This window comes from Colius striatus, chromosome 24, assembly GCF_028858725.1.
Source record: "Colius striatus isolate bColStr4 chromosome 24, bColStr4.1.hap1, whole genome shotgun sequence".
Lineage (NCBI taxonomy): Eukaryota > Metazoa > Chordata > Aves > Coliiformes > Coliidae > Colius > Colius striatus.
In genome coordinates, this window is record NC_084782.1 from 164,954 (window position 1) to 183,332 (window position 18,379).

An 18,379-nucleotide genomic window follows, 5' to 3' on the forward strand; every position below is an offset into this window, starting at 1 on the left:
CTACAGAGACTCCTGTGTACAGCTGGAGTTCAATCAAAGGCAAGACACAGGATTTTAATTCTCTTTTGTGGCTCCATGCATTTATTGTTGGTGTAAAGTGCTGCGTTCACAAACTTGAAACAGAAAGCCTTTTTGTTGTAAAGTTCATCTTTATGTAAAGCAAAAGCACCAGAAATCCTCTGCACCACACAATTCCTCTGATCAAATTACCAGGCTGTAGGAATATTTCAGGCTTGTTCAAAAGGCAGGCAGGCTTTGCACAGACCTCTTTGCAGAGGGAGGCAGATGTCTGTGTCTGTAAGGAACGCCTGGGCACCCCACTATGCATCCTGAATCCCTGAACTCTTCCTCTGAAGCATCCCTGCGGGTGCTTGAGAAGCTGTCTGGAAAGACTTACACACAGTCATCGTGGCTGCTGTCAGCTTCTGGGCACAGCATCTGGACAGACAACCACACAGGTTCTGCTCCATAGACAGGCTGCTTGATGCTGCTGGGAGGATGAGAGGTGTTCCATGCTCTTTCCAGCACCAGCTTGCAGGTGGCAATTTGCAGCAGTGACCAGAGAAACAAAACCACATCATCTCTTATTTTTGCTTGACATGATGCTTTAAAGACTTCTGCCTGCCCTTCTGTCAAAGCAAGCAAAGGCTGAACACGTTGGGCAGCCCCTGAGGAGCCTGGACCCCATGTCCTATAAACCAGAACCCCCTGAGCACACAGTTCTCGTTAGCAGCCAGACTGCTATTGCACACAGCTGACTGGGTAATTTTAGCTATCTGGAGAGTGCCAGGAGATGACAACATTCCTGAAGGACTGTCTGGAGAGATGTCTGCAAGGAGCAGAGGCAGAGCACCAGTTACCACCCTGCTGACTGGACAGTGCAGGGCTTACACTACTAAGGAGCACTGCTGTGTCTCCCTGCCCTATGACCCCTGCAGGTACAGAGAGCACTTAGAAAGACTTTACAAAGAAAACCATCATCAATGTAGAGATTGGTTACCCTGGAGCTTTACCTTTTAGTCCACAGTGCAATGTTGCTGTAAGAAATTGAATCCTTGAGCATTAAGTGTGTGTTACAGTGCTGCCTTATACAGCAGCAAAGTGATTAATTAAAATTTACAAGAGTAATGCAAATGCCTGAACATGTTTCTTGGCGGTAACTCCTGCAGCCCGCTGCCAATAACATCTCAAACTAACGGCAACCCCAAAGTCAACCTTTGGGAGCCATGAAGAGTCTCTCTGAGCAAAACCAGTTGGTAACAGGAGGAGAGTGAGGAGATACACGATTCTTCAAGAGAAGCAAAGCACGTGAGTACAATAATGCCTGGGAATAGGCCCATCCCAAGTCACACATACTGGCCAAAGCCCAGTTTTGTTAAATGTTATGCTACAGCGTTGAAAGTAGGGGTAAAAAACAGGGAAAGAGCCAAGTTCACATCCAGCTCTGCGATCCGTGAGGTGCTGAGCACTTCCAGCTAACGTGGAGCTGTGCCAAACACTTTGTAAAACCAGAGGCTAAATTATTCCCTGGAAGGATTTCTTCCTAAAACTCCATAGGACACAGATCCTGCTCATGCTTCTTCCCTGCTCCCCTCCAAGTCACAGAATCACAGGATCTCAAGGGCTTGAAGGGACCTCCAAAGCTCAGCCAGTGCAACCCTCTGCCAGAGCAGCACCACCTAGAGCAGGGCACACAGGGACTCATCCAGCTGGGCTGGGATGTCTCCGGAGAAGGAGCCTCCACAGCCCATCTGGGCAGCCCCTGCCAGTGCTCCCTCACCTCAACAGGGAACAAATCCTTCCTTGTGTTTCTTTGGAACCTCTTCTGTTGTAGCTTGTGCCCGTTGCCCCTTGTCCTGTCATTGGCCATCACCGAGAAATCCAGTCACTGAATATAACCCATCATTTGATGCTTTGGGTAAACCTTTGAAAATCTAAAACTGACATTTTCCCAGGGGGAGTAGTTGTGACTAATTGAGAGTCCAGGGGGTAAGAGTGGAGTTAAAGCTGTTGATTTAAATAGGAAGAAAATAAGATTCAGGAAAACATGTCAGTGGCTCTGGGAGGTTTACAGAGGTGTAACCCATCAGAGCTAGTCACTGCATGCATAAAGCAAACGAAAGAGAGAGGAAAAGTTCTTTAAAGCCCAATCTCACTGGGTTATTCTTTTAACAACACATTCCCCTTGCAGCATGTAAATAGATGCAAAACTTCTAGTATGCTGAACTAACTTATACTGGCTGTTGGAGCAACTCCTTGGATTTAACTGTCATTGCTAAATGGTCTCAGTGTTTTCAAAGCACACTGGCTGCTTACTAGTAATGATTTCACTGCCATGAAATAAACCTTGTAACCATGAATGGGAATCTTACTCATGGAAACACAGCTCATTTATAACTTTATTTTAGACATTTAAATTAGTTAAGGATCAACTCAGTCCTCCTGGAATAACAATTCCAGCAGCAGAGTCAAAAAGCAAATGAAAAATAAAATGCCTTACCCAAAGTAAAAATGATTGTGCTGTCCAACCATTTCTTTAAAGACCCATTTCAGCTCCCCCCTCCAACTGGAAATTTCTCATGGCAGAAGACATGGATTCAGGAAAGAGAACTTTACAGCTCCCATGAAAATTCACTTCATTTCGCCAAGTTACACACACCTGAAAGTCGTCATCTGCACTTACTTGGGGCTAAAGTCTCCAGTCCCTCCTTGTCTGCTACGTTTGGATTTGGGGCACTGAATCCCCTGCAGCAGCCCACGTATCCTCCTGGATGGGGAGGCCCAGTGATTGTGCCCTAAGTGCAAAAAGTGCAGCAGCCCCTTAAAGAAGGAGCCCTGGATCACAGGAGCACACTTTCACGTGCTCTAGTCCCAGCTCTTCCAGCAGCCCACGATAATGCCATGATTTCCATTGGCTATAATGTTGAGCAACATCCCCTATTGATCTTAAGAGCCAGGCAAATATAATTCAAAACTCTTACAAATGAGATAGCAGAGAAGTTGCATAACATCAGTTCTGGCACAGCTGGGAACAGACTCTAGGACTCTGATTAAATCTGGCAGATCTCACCCAGTGAGACACATCCTGCTTATCTCAGTAGCCAAGTTTGCTTGTGCTCTCTTGTGCTCATAGACCACCTCCCCATTGGGAGTCCTGGTTTTCACCAGGGTTGTGCCACCTGGTAAAGAGCTGTTTGAGCTAATGAGCAAGCTTCAGCTGCCTACCTCCATAAACTGATCCCCAAAAGACCAGCTCACATAAAGGGAACAACTCACTAGTGCAACCAGTTCCTTGCCCAGCAGCTCCAGAAGCGAGGTCGGGAATGTTCCCAGTCCTGCAGCCAACGCAGCCACTACCTCTGTTTGCTTTTTCTAAAAGTCATCAGAAGTGAGAGACTTGCTTTAATTAAAGAATGTTTATTTGCAAAGCTGAGGAAAGCCAGAATTACAGCTCTCCCCACAAGCTTCATTTGTTCCACTGTACTCATGAACTGGGTTTTACACACATGAAAATGTACTTTCTTCTTTATTTTTTTCCCTTTTTGTGTTACTTTCAAAGGACTTCTGCTTCATTCTGCTCCTGGATGAACCAGGTGAAGCAAGCCAAGGAACCAAAGCTATTCCTATATGATATCAGACAGGGCTGACCTATTATCTAGGATATCTTAATGTTTTTCTTAATGTTGTTTTCAGGCAACTGCACTTACATTGTCAGATAATCTTATTCAAATGGGAATATTTCTCCTCCTAAGCAATAGTTCATTGTCCTTAAAAACACCAAACCCAGGATCTGCTCAGCAGAGAGGAATGCCAATGACTGACAGATGAGTGGATAAATGGTTCTCACAACAAACTCAGACTTTTTCCTCTCTGGCTGTTAACTCTTTGACTACACAGACTGACCATTGCATTAAAATCCAGTATGGCTACTAATTTAGCACAGTCATTAACTGCCTGGAGCTCAGATTTTGTCCATAGCCTCTGTATCTTGAAGCAGCCTTTCTGCATAAGCAGAGGTGCTGTGATGTGACTAAGTGCATGACATAAGTCCAATTACTTGGGTGTCAACGTTTGCAGATTTTGTCTATCTATAGCTGATGTTATTAAGCATCTGCATCTCTAAACTTACATCAGTTTTCACTCCATTTTTGTGCAATTTCTTGAAATGAGAAAAGTAGGATTGTGCACCCAAACAGGACCATAGAATCACAGAATTGTTTGGTTGGAAAAGACCTTTAAAATCAACAAGTCCAACCACTAACCTAACCAACCAGTACAAAGCCCACCACTAAACCATATCCCTCAGTACCATGGTCCTTAAGTACCAATACAGAGCAAGATGGTGAGTTAAAAGTAACCCAATAAATACCTGGGCAAGGAGACCTGAGTGAGAGCAGAGAAGGTGAAAACAACAGAAGTATTAATCTCTAAGCAGTTAGATAATGTTTGATCCAGTGTGGATCATAAAAGTTTGTTCACTTCAACAAGTGGCTTTCTCCCTGAAGATGCTGGAGTGTTTCCCACACTTATACTAAAGTACCCTCCACATCTGTCCTGCCCCGTGTTGAGTCTCACCTTCCTGTGCTCATTTACTGGGTTTTAGCTCCACACTCTCAACATGCCAATTTTAGTTCAGCACATTGTGATCTTCCTGGTCTCTGTGTTTAGATGAGTCTTTCCATACCCCTCAAAAGCCTCCAGTTCCTTCTCATCACTCCTTAAATGCCAGGAAGAAAACCCACTCTCCTCTGTGCCTGCACCCCAGGGCAAGAATAAGAGGTGGTCCAGGTGAGGGATGTACTTGCCCCCTCCCAGGGCACCTACAGGTAGGAGTGTTGTTGGTATTTATCACTCCTTTAGTGCTACAAGGGCATTGTGTCAGGAGACCCATTTAAGCTCTATTATAACTCCTTTTGACTGACAGGTAGAGAGTAATGAGTGTCATTGCCTGAGGAAGGCCAGATGAAAACGAAGCTCTAAATAGACCTGTCAGAGAGACACTGAAGAGACTAATACATCACCTAAATCAGCACCCAACACATAAAGATGTTTTAATCTACCAGTCCTTCAATTTTAAGTGTTTACTAAGGCCCAGGTTATAATGCTGCACAGGTAATATTCTGTTTCTTTATCAATATTTGTAATGAGCCTCCTAAGTGTATGCCTGGATTTCTTTTCATGAAAAACAAGAAAAAGAGGAGGGGAAAAGAAGCAGCAGGCTGCCAGGGATCCTAATGCTTCAGTAGCTGACAAAAGACAAGAGAATTTGGACTGATTTTCTTCTTTTTTTTAAAAAAAAGCAGCTTTGGAATGATGAATTCACAAGTTGTTATGGGAACTAGCAGCACAGATGATGCCCCAAAGGAGCACTGAAGAATGTCTATAGGATCTGGAGGGGTAATAATGTAATACAGACGTCTGTAATATGCATGTACTTCACCAAAATTGTATGACAATTTGTAACCTAATACTCACAGTGCACAGTCTGTGTGCCAGCACAGAGCCATAGCTCATGCAGCACATCAGATCAAAACTATGTGGCTGGGATGCTCTGGCCTCTCCCAGCCCTCCCAGGCCATCAGGAGATTGTCCCTCCTTGTTTGTTTATTCACTTTGACAACACATTAATTTTCATTCACACCACCTCCCACTTTCCACGACCTCTGTGCTTGCAGACTGCTGCACTCAGTGCACATGTGTGTGCTGGAGAGGGAGGAGCAGGAGGGAGATGGCACCTACACCAGCAGCAGCTGGGGATGCTGGCAGTGAGGAGGATGCAAGGGGCAGGTTTTATTTCTTTGGAAGGTCCCTGAGGCCATCACCTCTGCACATCATCTCCTTCTCAGCCTCCTTTTGCATGGCAGGATGTGGTAGGAGATGTGGTAGGGGTTTTGAGGAGGATTGACACCCTCTCCCCCTATTCCTTCAAACCCCAAGAGCTTTGAGTGCCTGGTTGTGCTGCCATGGTCTTGCAGCTCTGCACTTGCACAGGCATGATGCAAGTGTTGGGCAGGATGAGGGTTTTCCCAGCACTGTGGGCTGTTTTCAAAATGAGATTTCATTTACAAGCACCTTCAAGCACATTTTGGCTTTTAAAGGAGATTTACAACACAGATGGCATGGAAGAGCTACATGGGTTGTAGGGAAGAGCTACCCAGGGTCTACATCTATTTAAGGTGTATTGGATCTATGGGTGATACATAAACATGGAGAAGACTTGAATTAGAGCACTTACACAATGGTCTTAGCCTCAGCCTAAGACGTGCTTTAACCTTAACCTGAGGCAGTGTTACATGTTTTTAGAGCATATAACAGCACATATCAGCCCAGATCAGGAATATTCTCCATTGATCCACACTGTCCAAATGGCTTGGCAAAGCATGAGAGCAACATAATGTCCTTGGGATGACCTGATGTGGGAGAGCAGGGACACACCACAGCAACCAGGAGCTTCCAGACCATAAGTGACACATGCATGGATTGAAAAGAGTTTGGCTATGCCATGGAAGAGGAAAGGTCTCAGACACAATGCTGAGATGCTACTGGGCTCTGCAAAAAGCAGTCTAAGAAATGCTCCTAGAGCTTAGACTTGCCTGCCAGCATAGCCCCTGAGCTTGTCCTCAGGCTTTGTAAGGATGAGATATCCTGAGCCCATGGGAAAATGGTAAAAAGGAATTCAGAAAAAGAATCAGAGAATCGCAGAAGGGCTGGAAGGGACCTGCAAAGCTCATCCAGTGCAGCCCCCTGCCAGAGCAGCACCACCTAGAGCAGGGCACACAGGGACTCATCCAGCTGGGTTGGAAGGTCTCCAGAGAAGGAGCCTCCACAGCCCATCTGGGCAACCCCTGCCAGGGCTCCCTCACCTCAGCAGGGAACAAACTCTGCCTTGTGTTGCTTTGGAACTTCTTGTGTTCTGGCTTGTACTGGGAGGGAAAAAGTTTGTGCTGAGTGTAAACTGGGAGAGAAAAAGTTTATACTGAGTAGGGGAAAAGTCCCACATCACTGTAGCCTATTACTTCCTCAACATTAATGCCTATGAGATGAGAATCAGCTTGGCAGCTGGGTTCAGTTTGCAGGTCTCTTGAGGGACTGTGGTCTGGAGATAAGAGCAAACCTTCCCGTGCTTCCCTTGGCTTTGGAAAGAAGTCCAGTAAAACTGTAAGGGTGCCTCTTGATCTGCCTTCCAAAAAACCTCTTTTGAAATGTACTTTGCTGAGCTGTTTACGCAAATCCTTGCAAGTTGGCTTGTCAGCATGCCAGTGTGCCACCAGCCACACAACCCAGCCTCCCCTCATCCCCCCTCACACAGCCTGTGCTCAGCTGGGCAGGGGCAGCCCAGAGGGAAGCCACAAGACCCAACCCACTTTCCATGTTGCACACATGTGACATGGGCTTACCCAGAACATACTGTCCAAATTTATGCCTGGAATATATTTATATTGGGGTTATAAATAAAGTGTGTGGCTTGCCATTCAGTCTTACTTCAGTGTTCAGGTGCCTTCCTTTCACCTGCCCATTCGAATCCATTAGCCTGTGCTATTTTTCCATCTGTCCTTTCCATCTGTGCCAGGAGAGGGCTCTTGGTCTCCTTCCCCTTTGCAACCTTCATCACACCAAAAGCTATAGACTGCATCAAATGAGCATGAGAGGAAACATCTCCTGCTCCAAAAGCTTGCAGAAGCCACCTTAAGGAGCCCCATTACTGGTACAGAGGTTGGAAGACTCATTTGTAACATTTTTTTTCTGCACTAAAAGACCTTTCCTGGAGCTTGGGAGAACCAGAGAACTGAGGGGTTTTAACACAGTACCTGCAGTTTGCATTTACCTACTGATTTTCTGGAACCTCTTGCCAAATGTCTGACTGTGTGCTCTTCCAGAAGGTAATAAAAAGCCTGCATCATACTTTCTCTGCAGAACTACTTAATGGGGTTAGGAGGTTTGTTCTCAATTTCAAGGATACTTATTCTCAGTATTTGCTGTGCTTTCCTCTTTATCCCAGCCACCAAGTCCCACTCTGCCCTCCACCAGCAGACCTAGCTCTCCCTTAGACTCTCCTGCACTGCTTGTGGTCAGGTGCACTTTGGATTGTCTTCCTCCCCTGCTACCTCTTCTCTCCTGAAGCTCTGCCTCCTGCCCAGACAACTCTGCCTCAAAGTGCCCCAGCCAGACTTCTCCATCACACCAGCACAACCTGTCTGGCTCATCACTCTGCTGCCCTTACACATATCCTCTCCACACTTTTACTCCAGTCCCTCAGAAAGACAAGGAGAGGAAAAAACCCAAAAGGTCCTTTCCAGATGGGGTTCACAGATGTCAGAAACAGACCACATCCCTCCAGCCTTTCACAAAAGCTTGAGGAAACTTGGCAGAGCCCAGGTATCATCACTTGTAAATTATGGACTGTGAACAAAGAACCATCCCAGACTGGGAGGCTTCCTCAAGTCATGTGAAGTTGTTGTGCTCACACTCATCCACCCGACCTGGGGCCCTCCAGAGAGAGTTCAGTGGGTCATGCTTCAGGTCAGAGAGTTTTTTTCCCTGCTCTGTGATGGTTTTCTGACTTCTTGAGACACAGAAGTCAGGAAAGGAGATGCTGTGCAGCAGGACAACCCTTTCTGCTCTGGTTGATGCTGGACTTGAAGCAGTCACAATTGCTTTGCAAACTTCTTTCCAAGCCAACTCACCAAGACAGGCTTCTCAACGGACCCATCCTCTGTGTAGGAAAACAAGCTCTTTCCACGATTTGCACCTTTTACTCATCCTTAAAATCCAAAGACCCTGACAAGCGCCAGCAATCATAAATGTTATCTATCAGAAATGTTGTCCCATCAGCATCACTTTGTCACAGCTCTACAAGACTGTGTTGGACATAACCTCCTGCACCAGCATTTCTCAGAACCTTGAGCAACTCGCCCCAGAGTCTTCAGGGTCTGAAGGGAAAGGATGAGCTAAAAGGAAAGATAATTCTGTCTGGGCTTTTTTTCCTTTAAATCTGAATGTTCAGGCATCTTCCTTACCAAAATTTGTCCAGTGACACATGGCTTCACCACATTAATCTGTTATTGTGGCCTTTGGACATGTTAGTTGTAAAGTGATGTGAGGAATTGCTACCCTGAGGTAAGGAAGGGAGGCAGGTCATTTCCAGCCATCCAGTGGAAATCTCAGGGTTACCAAGATACCGTTTCATCCTCAGACATGAGGCTTTATCCAAGCGTGTCAGGATCTTTTAAGAGGGCAATTTATCACTAGAGATGATGCTTAGTGCAAGAGTATTAGGCTATATACAGGGGAAAATACACATCTTCTTTAGAAAGCAGTCTGGCCTTTGAGAGCAAGGGCATTAATATGGGGTTTAAATGCTTCCTCTTGAGCATACTTTATGCTGCTATAATCACAACAGCAATGTGCCAATTTGGGCACAGACCCTTTCCTGATTATGATACAGGTAATAAAGTAAATGAGATGGAGAGGGAGCTAGTAAATAACTTCTCTTATCATTACAGGAATCACATGCGAAGAGAACTGAAAGAAAAACCAGAGAGGTGAGATCTTGTGTCCCATACACAACCCCTTCCCCAATCTGAAGTGAAACTTGGACTTTCCCTTGGAAACACTCATTGAGCAAACACAGCCAGCACATGCTTCCTGCCCTCCAGTTCATCCCAGCCTGAGCAATAAGTCCAACAAGCCTCTCTCAGCCACACAGCAGTGCCCCTTCCATCTGCAAAGTGGGTTTGTGTTCCTTCCAAAAAAAAACCCCAAACACAAAGAAGGACTGACAGGCTCCCATCTGACTTTTATCAAAGCCTGGATGAAGGAAGACTTTCAACGCTGCCTTCCGAGCAGCCCTTTGTAAAGATGGGAGGATGGGTAAAAATAACTTGTAATTAGAGCCTAATGAATCAGCACCAGTTGTCTAGCCAACAGTGCATCAGCTCCCATGTGCGAGTTAATGGCTTGATATTCTTCTCACCGTGCAGCAGCAGCAAAGCCACGCTCGCTGCCCCCACAAGTGTTTTTCCTTACACTTGCAGTGCAGGTTCAAACTCCGTTTCACCCCAGAGAAAAACAGGACATGACTTTACCAGACAGTAAGTGCAAGAAACCGGCAAACTGGCACAGTTTTCAGGGCTGATGAACCTGGAAACAGATGAAAGCGGCACCAGCTCGCCCTGTTTTACCCATTTGTGGAGCTTTGTTGCGGCCAAGGATCAAGCTTCGTAAGCAAGGCCAAGCATTCTCTGTGGCACAGTGGGAATCAATTCAAACCACCCCAAAAATTCCTTGGCAGCAAGCCCTAGGCTTCACAGCACTATTAATTCCTTGCAATTCCGTGGAATACTTCTCATTCCCACCCTTCCTTCCAATGTACACGCAGATCTTTGTCCCACTGTGTGATGGGATGGGGTTCTGTGGGAAAGGCAAGTGCTGTGGCATGCTCCACAGCAGTGGGAATAATGAAACACCCAGGCTCTGCTTTTGAAGCTTGCATCAGCTCAGGGGAGTATTTCAACCTGGCAACGTGACTGCCAGCTCCAATGGCAGGGACTGACACTACTGTTCAATGGAAGTAACATGCAGATGAGATGCTTCCAGGGCCATGAAGATGATGAAGGGAGTGAAGCATCTCCCTTGTGATGAAAGGCTGAGGGAGATGAGGCTCTGCAGCTTAGAGGAGACCAAGGGGTGAGCTCATTCATGGTTACAAATCCATCAAGGGTGGGTGTGAGGAGGCTGGAGCCAGGCTGTGCTCAGAGATGGCCAATGATAGGACAAGGGGCAACGGGCACAAGCTGGAACAGAAGAGGTTCCAAAGCAACACAAGGCAGAATTTGTTCCCTGTTGAGGTGAGGGAGCCCTGGCAGGGGCTGCCCAGATGGGCTGTGGAGGCTCCTTCTCTGGAGACATCCCAACCCAGCTGGATGAGTCCCTGTGTGCCCTGCTCTAGGTGGTGCTGCTCTGGCAGGGGGTTGCACTGGATGAGCTTTGCAGGTCCCTTCCAGCCCTTGAGCTTCTGTGATTCATCCAACAGGTAAAATGATGAGAATAAAATCCTTTTTGCTGGTGACTGCAGAGCAGATTTGTAAAGTTTGCAAAGAAAAGAGATAGTTTTGTTCTAACTGCATATTACTCCTGAGATGTGAAAATTAAACTGGATTTGTTTCATTTTTTCCTTCTTACATCTTGGTCAAATTCCTGTTAAAGACCATTTTTAAATCTTTACTTTAGTTTGTAGTTTCAACTAGGCCAGAGGAGAAAACTGACTTTCAACTTAGAGCACAGTTAAAACCTAAATGAAGTCCAGGTTCAGTTAAGAAAGATCAGAAAGGGGTGTCAAAAATGCAGTTTACTTTTCTTCCATCTCACTCTACAAATATAAAGCCTATGAAATAATCAGAAGTTGCTTTTGTTAGAGATGTGTGTGAGGTTGCTTTTGTTAGAGATGTGTGTGAAGCTGCTGAGATCTGGACTGAGTGTTCTCAATCCAAATTGCAGGTTCATTTTCAACACCAAAGTTGCCTTTTCTGTTTAACCCTTTTATCATCTTTCCAACTAAATTGTTACCCACAAAATACAAACAAAATGTATTCTGATTTAGTTAGGCTGGGCAAAAGTTTAGTCTTTTTTTTATTTTACTCATTTTTCCCTTTCCTGTCCTCTAGAGAATGTGACAGAGGGAAATAGTGTGAATATTTCCTGGAATTCCCCTGTAAAAATATGCAATATAAGAACCACAAGCACACACACAGCCCCCAGCTCTGAGCCCACAGCCATCATTCACATGTCAAACACCAAGAGCATCCCAAACACTGCTGCATTCCTGTTTGCTTTTGCTCAATTCAAATAACTAATGTTTCAGCACATAAGAAGAAGTTCCTGTCATGACCAAGAGCCAAAATCTGCTCTTGATTTCAACTCCATCCCTTCAATCCGAGGGGCAGGGCAGGTCATTGCCAGAAACATACCTTTGGTGTGACCTGTGATGCCATGAACTGGCTTAGGGAGCCAAGCTCTCAAGGGATCTTATGAAGGATACACCATATCCCATCACACAGGACAGTGACCTACTCTGGGTGGTCCTGCTCTGGCAGGGCGGTTGGACTGTATGAGGTCTCTTCCAGCCCTTGAGACTCTGATTCTGTGAAAGCTGGCTTGACAATGCTGAGGTTTTCCTGCTGCTCCATGAATTGTGGTGGAAATCTAGAAGCTTGATGAGTTTATTTTCCACAATCAGAACTCGAGTGAGACTCAAGCTGATGAATTTCCCTTCTTGCACTTAACTCTCCTGAACTCATGCATAATTTTCTGAACACAATATCTCCTATTATCTAGTACAAAAGCTGCCTACTACAGCACATTACTCAGTGTACTCTGACTGGACACACCATAGCCATGCCAATGGTTTTTGGTTGGGGTTTTTTTCTGGTTTGCTTGGTTAAGGTATGCAAAAGAGGACCCACAGACTGGTTTATGTGTACATTCATCATTAATTACATTGCTACAAAGCAGGAGGTCAAAAAGAAGGAAGTGTGAAATAAGCATTCAGGTTGGTTTCCCAGTTCCAAGCTTGCTATTTTTGGCCTTTCTTTTAGAGTAAAGAAGGGCTCAGAAGATGACATACCAATGGGGCAAAGCGTTTCCCTTTTCTCTCTCTTTCGATCATCCCTTGTTGTGCAGCAAGAAGGCCATAAGCTATTTCCATGGCAAAGAAGGTGAATTCAGTAAAATGCTGCCTTTTATTCTCCAGAAAACAGCGCTGTTGGCAGGTAAGGGAGCAAGAAATGTCAGGAGTTGCTGCAGCAAAGCCAAGTATGTCCAGGAGAGACAACTACAGCACCCAGGCTGAGACGTGACAAGCTCTAGCTCAAAGGATTCAGATGAGACATAGAAGAAATGTCAAGTTTTGTTGGGTTTTAAGCCAGATTTAAAGTTTTCTAGGTTCTCCCTGACAAAAACTTGAGCACAACTTCCAGCATGAGCAACATGTCTGATGGGCTCTGCTAACTTCAGCAATTGCATCTGTTCTGGAAACATAGCACCCAGGGTTAGAATCAAGGCTGAGACCTCTGTCTAGTCAGTGACTGCACATAATGCTCCAATATATTGTGTGTGTTAGCATAGGGCAGAGTGGGACATGTTTGTATGCAAGTCTGGATGACCCATGTACAAGATATAAAGAGGGATTTACCTACTTGGACTATCTCATTCCCTCCTTAGGTGGGAAAGCTTTGGTGGCTTCTCAAAGTGTATGGAATTGGTTATTAAATTTCCAGTACCTAAGTCAACAGGTTAATAAGTATTTCATTTATCAACAATATTGACTAACTTCCCACATGCACATTTCATAGAATCTCAGAAACTGATAAGCCATGGCAGCTTTTATCACACAGGCTGCAATATCCAAGTGGCCCAAGATCAAAACCAAAATCAGGTAAACTGACAGCATGGCTGGGACTTGTAAATAAAAACCCACCTCTTCTTCACCCCTTGTCTAAATGTGCTCTGCTATCTCTCCTTGCACTTCAACACTGTAATTTTCAATGGCAGCACAGACAGCATCTAACCCAAGGTCAGACACAAACGTCATGGTCCGAAGGCTCGCACATCCAATCAAACCATCGACTCCAGAAGCAACTGAAAGATGGATGAGCTAAAAATCCAGACCTAAGATTTGATGTGCAGAACCTCAGGCCAAAGAAATGCAGCTGTTGGGAAACGTAGAGAAAAACAGAAGAGTATGCAATGGTGAGCCCATTTGCAGGCCAAGTTGTGACATCACGTCTCACAGGTCTCCTCATGGAATGAGATGTTCCTTTCCTGGACTAATAGTAAGGAACAGCCCTGAAAAGTAATAGTGTGGGAAAATACTTGTAATGCCCACATCATCCCACCATGTGAGGTTTGTGCCTGTCTGAGTGTATCCCCACGTGCCAGAGAACACAGTGATGGGGCTGGTAGAGCACTGAACAGAAAAGATAAAAAAACCACCCCAGTACAGAGGAAGCAAACAGGATCTGGCCTCAAAGGAGTTAAGATCATATGGGGCAGCTTCCCTTCAGGCTCTCCACAAAAGAAATGCAGAATGAGAAGCAGATGTGGACAGGACACCCATCCTAGCAAAAGGAGATGCAGCCCAGCAGGCAATAAAAGCAGGGAGACAGTGGAGGTGGGATGTTTGCACGCCAAGAGAGGAGCACAGATGGATTAAGCTCTTTGTGGTACTTGCACCCTGTTGTAAATGCTTTGCATCTTTAAGAAATGGGTAGATCTTGTTTGACTTTCCCCAGCCCCTGTCCCAGGCTGCTGACAGAACCCAGCCCTGCTTGCATATGCTGAATCCATCCCCAGCTACCCTGGGAGGCTGTAACCCTGCAAGCAGCCTAGGAGCAGAGAGGTGGAGAAATGCCACCCTGCATGCAGTAAAACCTTGGCATCTGGCAGGGACCACCTGGAACAGCCCAGGGAGAGAGCTCAGGCACAGCAAGACATGAGAGGATTGGTGTGAATCACTGATCCAACACAAATTTTATCATTTCCTGGAGTGTACCCACAAGTCCAGAGTTTTGTCAATGTTCATGGATATAAAAGAGAATGAAACTGGAGGAGGGTATATGATGATCATAATAACAGCAGATTTCTCTCTACATTTATTAAAGTAACGTTAAGGCCAAGATCCTGCTTCCTTCAAGAGTTTTGTCAACGCCTTAGGTCACCATGAAGATATTGATGTAGCGTTATTTTCTCTCTAAGCCCCCTAATTTGCTCTCAATTCATTGTTCATGGGATTAAGCCCATTTTTTTTGTAATGAAAACACAAGAAAAGCTCAGTGACAGGAGGATGAAGGAAGTCTGTGCTATTCACCAGCCACCCAGCCACCCACATGCTATCTTAATTCATCAGCAGACAAAGCCAGCTCTTTGTCTTTGCAGCTCCCTCTATGCCATTCATTCACTGTGAGATATCGCTCCCAGTAATCAGAGCCTGCCTGTAGAAGAGGAGGGGGGGGAAAGGAGAGACAAAAACCATCTAATCAGGCCTTAGACTTAGCCCCATTGTCACAAAGACAGCTCCTTTTTAAAAAACAATGTATATATAGCAATAGATCTCTATTAAGCACCCTTTCCATACAAAGTTAGGTGGTAGCTTATGTAACAGGCAGGACACAGGAGGGTTTTCCTCATTTACAAGACTTTTTGCCACTAAGAACAAATCAGCTGAACACTGTGGGGGGAGGGAAATAATAATAACAATAGTAATAATTCCCCAAGAATTATGAAGAAAGGATTCCCTTAGCTTAAGGTTGCTTTAACCTTTGTGTCTTGAAATACTTTGCTGTTCTATGATTAACGAACTACATGTGTGATTTGCTTTCAACAGTTAAGGGGTTAATCTCTAACCATTGTTTTAATTGGATCAACAATTGGCCTCCTGCCACTTCCTTTGGAAGATTATTCCACGATCTAATAGAAATCAGTGCCAGAAAGTATTTTCCTGAGACTACGTGCCAGAGGAAACACTATGGGAATAGATAACGACCCAAGTTCCACAAGGATCAAATACTGCAATTATTATCATCCCGAGCCAGAGCCATGACAGCTACGACTGCACACGGTCACACTTCCAGAGCTGAAACATCTCAGGGATGAGAAGCTAATGGGAAAACTTACTAAAAATCCTGCAGCTGGTACAAATGAGGAAAAGAAAGGGAAAAAGATAAAGGTGGTACCCAGTTGTACATTGTGCCGTGGTGCGTCGCAGTGGCACAAGTAAAGGCAAAACCCAGACCCTCATTGCTTACACATTCTCTTTATCTACAAGATTAAAAATGTCTGAGCAGCTGAGAGATCCCTTCTGCCTTTTCCTCAAAAGTAGCCATCATAAGGTGCATTCCTCCACGTGAACCACCCCAAACCTGCACCAACCCAGTGAAGAGAAGCACATTCCATGTTTCTTCTTTTTCTTGCTAGCACTTTTTTAAACAGCAACAACAACAACAACAACAATCCTATCAGAATAAACTGTCGGTTGCAACTTTAACTGTAACAGAAGTGTCACTCCTTCAGATCAAGGAAATCAAGTTCTCATATGCCTGCAGGCATAGCCCCAGCACCACACACTTGTGCAACTCACCCGGTGCCTCCGTATGGTTGAACACGTGCTGCGTTTCACAGGCAGCTCACGTGCTGGTGGCAGGAACTCTTCTCAGAGAAGAGAAGAGAAAAAAACCCACATTCTTTTGGCTAAATTTTCTTGACCTTACATTTAGCCCATAGGCATTGGGAGGGGGGATGTTACCAGCAGTGAAAATGCCTCTGAGACATGTTTTTGCAGGAATGTTTTTTGAAGCTCTCGCTGTGCAAACCTCATCATTTATATTCTGAATGATGGCTTGTGTAATGCTCTTCCAGTTTCCATCTCTGCAAACTGGGCTATAAATACATACACATCCATACATGCAGGAATAATACAACTAGTTCTTCACCTTGCACTGTGTGTTCTTGTTCCTGTGAGTCCCACCAGGCAAGGGATGGTTCACCAGTGTGAGCAGTGAGAGCCTAAACGTGCTGCACATGTTTTTCTAATGCTGATACACAGACACAAATGGACAAATTCTGGCACTGTGCACATGGCCACATTACATTTAACACTTGTGCTGTTAAAGGAGGAAATTTTAAGACCAGCATCACTGACACAGAGCCCACAAAACGCCTCAAGGAACCTAGACCAATTAGTTTGGGATTTTAAGAGAGAAAACTGTCTGTCTTGAGGAAGCCAAGGCTTCTGGGGCAATTTCTGAGAGTCACTTTGGAGTTTCCCCCACTCTTAGCCTTTCTGCCATGAACCTAGTGAGACCAAGACCTTACTTGAGGAGTCAGGAGCAAGTGTATGGCTGGCCAGTACCAAAATGCCTGAAAGAGGCAGCAAGGGATTAGCAAGAGGAATAGATGAGCCTCTTCCCTGTGCTGAAGCTGACCCACAAGAACAATAAAAGAGATTCTTTCTCTGCATGACCCATTGGATAAATAATGACAAAACACTCCCATTAGCTCTTTGGACAACTCTGATCACAGCTTTTGCTCTCCCTCCAAGCCTTGGCTGTCTGCAATCTGGTCTCTTTGTCTTGGGTTATGGCTATCTCCCTTTCTAGCCAAGTGGGTTGATGCAAGTCTCAGATCTCTGGGTAATTCCCTGTGCAACCCTGTTCCTCTGCAGATGGAAATTCAACTTAAGACTTCGGGGACGGGTTACTCACATAGGTTTCAATCTAGAAGAATAGGTGGATGAGGCTAGGTTTGGTGACAAATGACATTATCTCTTCAAGGCTTGGTTTTTTTTGCTTCACCAAGAGCTGAAACACTCTCCTGGCACTTTTGAGACATTTCCATATACAGTCAGAAAGGTTAATTGTTAATTAAAGGATAATGGTGCTAAGTGATGCCCATGTGTTCCCTTCTGTCATATAGGTGTTCTTATTTGCTGTATCCTGTGTCTACAATTTACACTATTACCGTGCTCTGCTCTTTACATCAGCAAAAGTGTGGTGGTGGGGAAGTTACCAAATCCTCTGCTTTATCAGCTGCGTGCTGGCACCTCTAGATTCCCTTCCCAGAAGGATGTGTTTGAACTCAGCAACGGTAAAGAGGCCTTGAGCCACTTCAGCAATGAAAAGATTACAAGCTTGACTACACTTACATCTGTTTCTCTCAGAGAAACAAATAGTGAAATCCTTTCTGCTCAGAGCAGCTGTCAGGATCCACACTGCTGGATCCAGGCATCCAGCAACAACGGCGTCTATCGCGTGTGTCTGTCATCTTCCATTCAGTCCCCTCTGCGGGTGTTAAAATGTTCCTGACATGTCTCATCAGTTCCTGATAAGGCCAGTGTCACTCTGCCCATTTTACAGACAGGAAAATGGAAGTGCAAATCAGGCAAGCAACTTGATGCAAGCCAAACTAAGTAAAGACAGCTATAACCAAACCCCAAACCAAGCCTGGGTTTTTAAGTTAAATAGAGAGCTCTATATGTGTGTGATATAGATACACACACAGAGATACAGAGATAGATACTAACATATCTTATAAAACCTCTCTGTAGTCTCAATCCCCTGTGAAATACTGAAGATACCAGACACATAAATTGCATTTCTAGCCAGCACTCATGTATTTATCCATGGGAGCATTGGGTTCATTTCCCAGAGACCATTTCACAACTATTCAATGCCTGCTGCTTTCCAGAGTGGATCTCTCCTTCTTATATGCAGTTCCTTCAAAAGGCAAATGTCAAAGCCAGATCTGATGGTACCCAAAAGAGCCTCTGACTTTCCAAGACTTTGAAAGAAGACAGGAGTTGCTGGGTCAAAGTTTTTCTGCAAGAAGC

The 18,379-nt window shown here is 45.1% G+C and overlaps 1 protein-coding gene across 3 annotated transcripts in view; it reads right to left on the bottom strand.

Moving 5' to 3' along the window:
* HIVEP3 (HIVEP zinc finger 3) overlaps positions 1-18,379 on the bottom strand; it is a 279,924-nt gene that overhangs the window by 153,498 nt on the left and 108,047 nt on the right. For 2 of the 3 annotated variants that reach the window (XM_062014453.1, XM_062014451.1), the window contains exon 1: positions 2,684-2,781. The exons of the other annotated variant lie outside the window; for it this stretch is intronic. The gene's annotated coding sequence lies outside the window, so the exon portion shown is untranslated. Of the gene's footprint in view, positions 1-2,683; positions 2,782-18,379 lie in introns of those variants that run through there. 3 annotated transcript variants of the gene reach the window in all.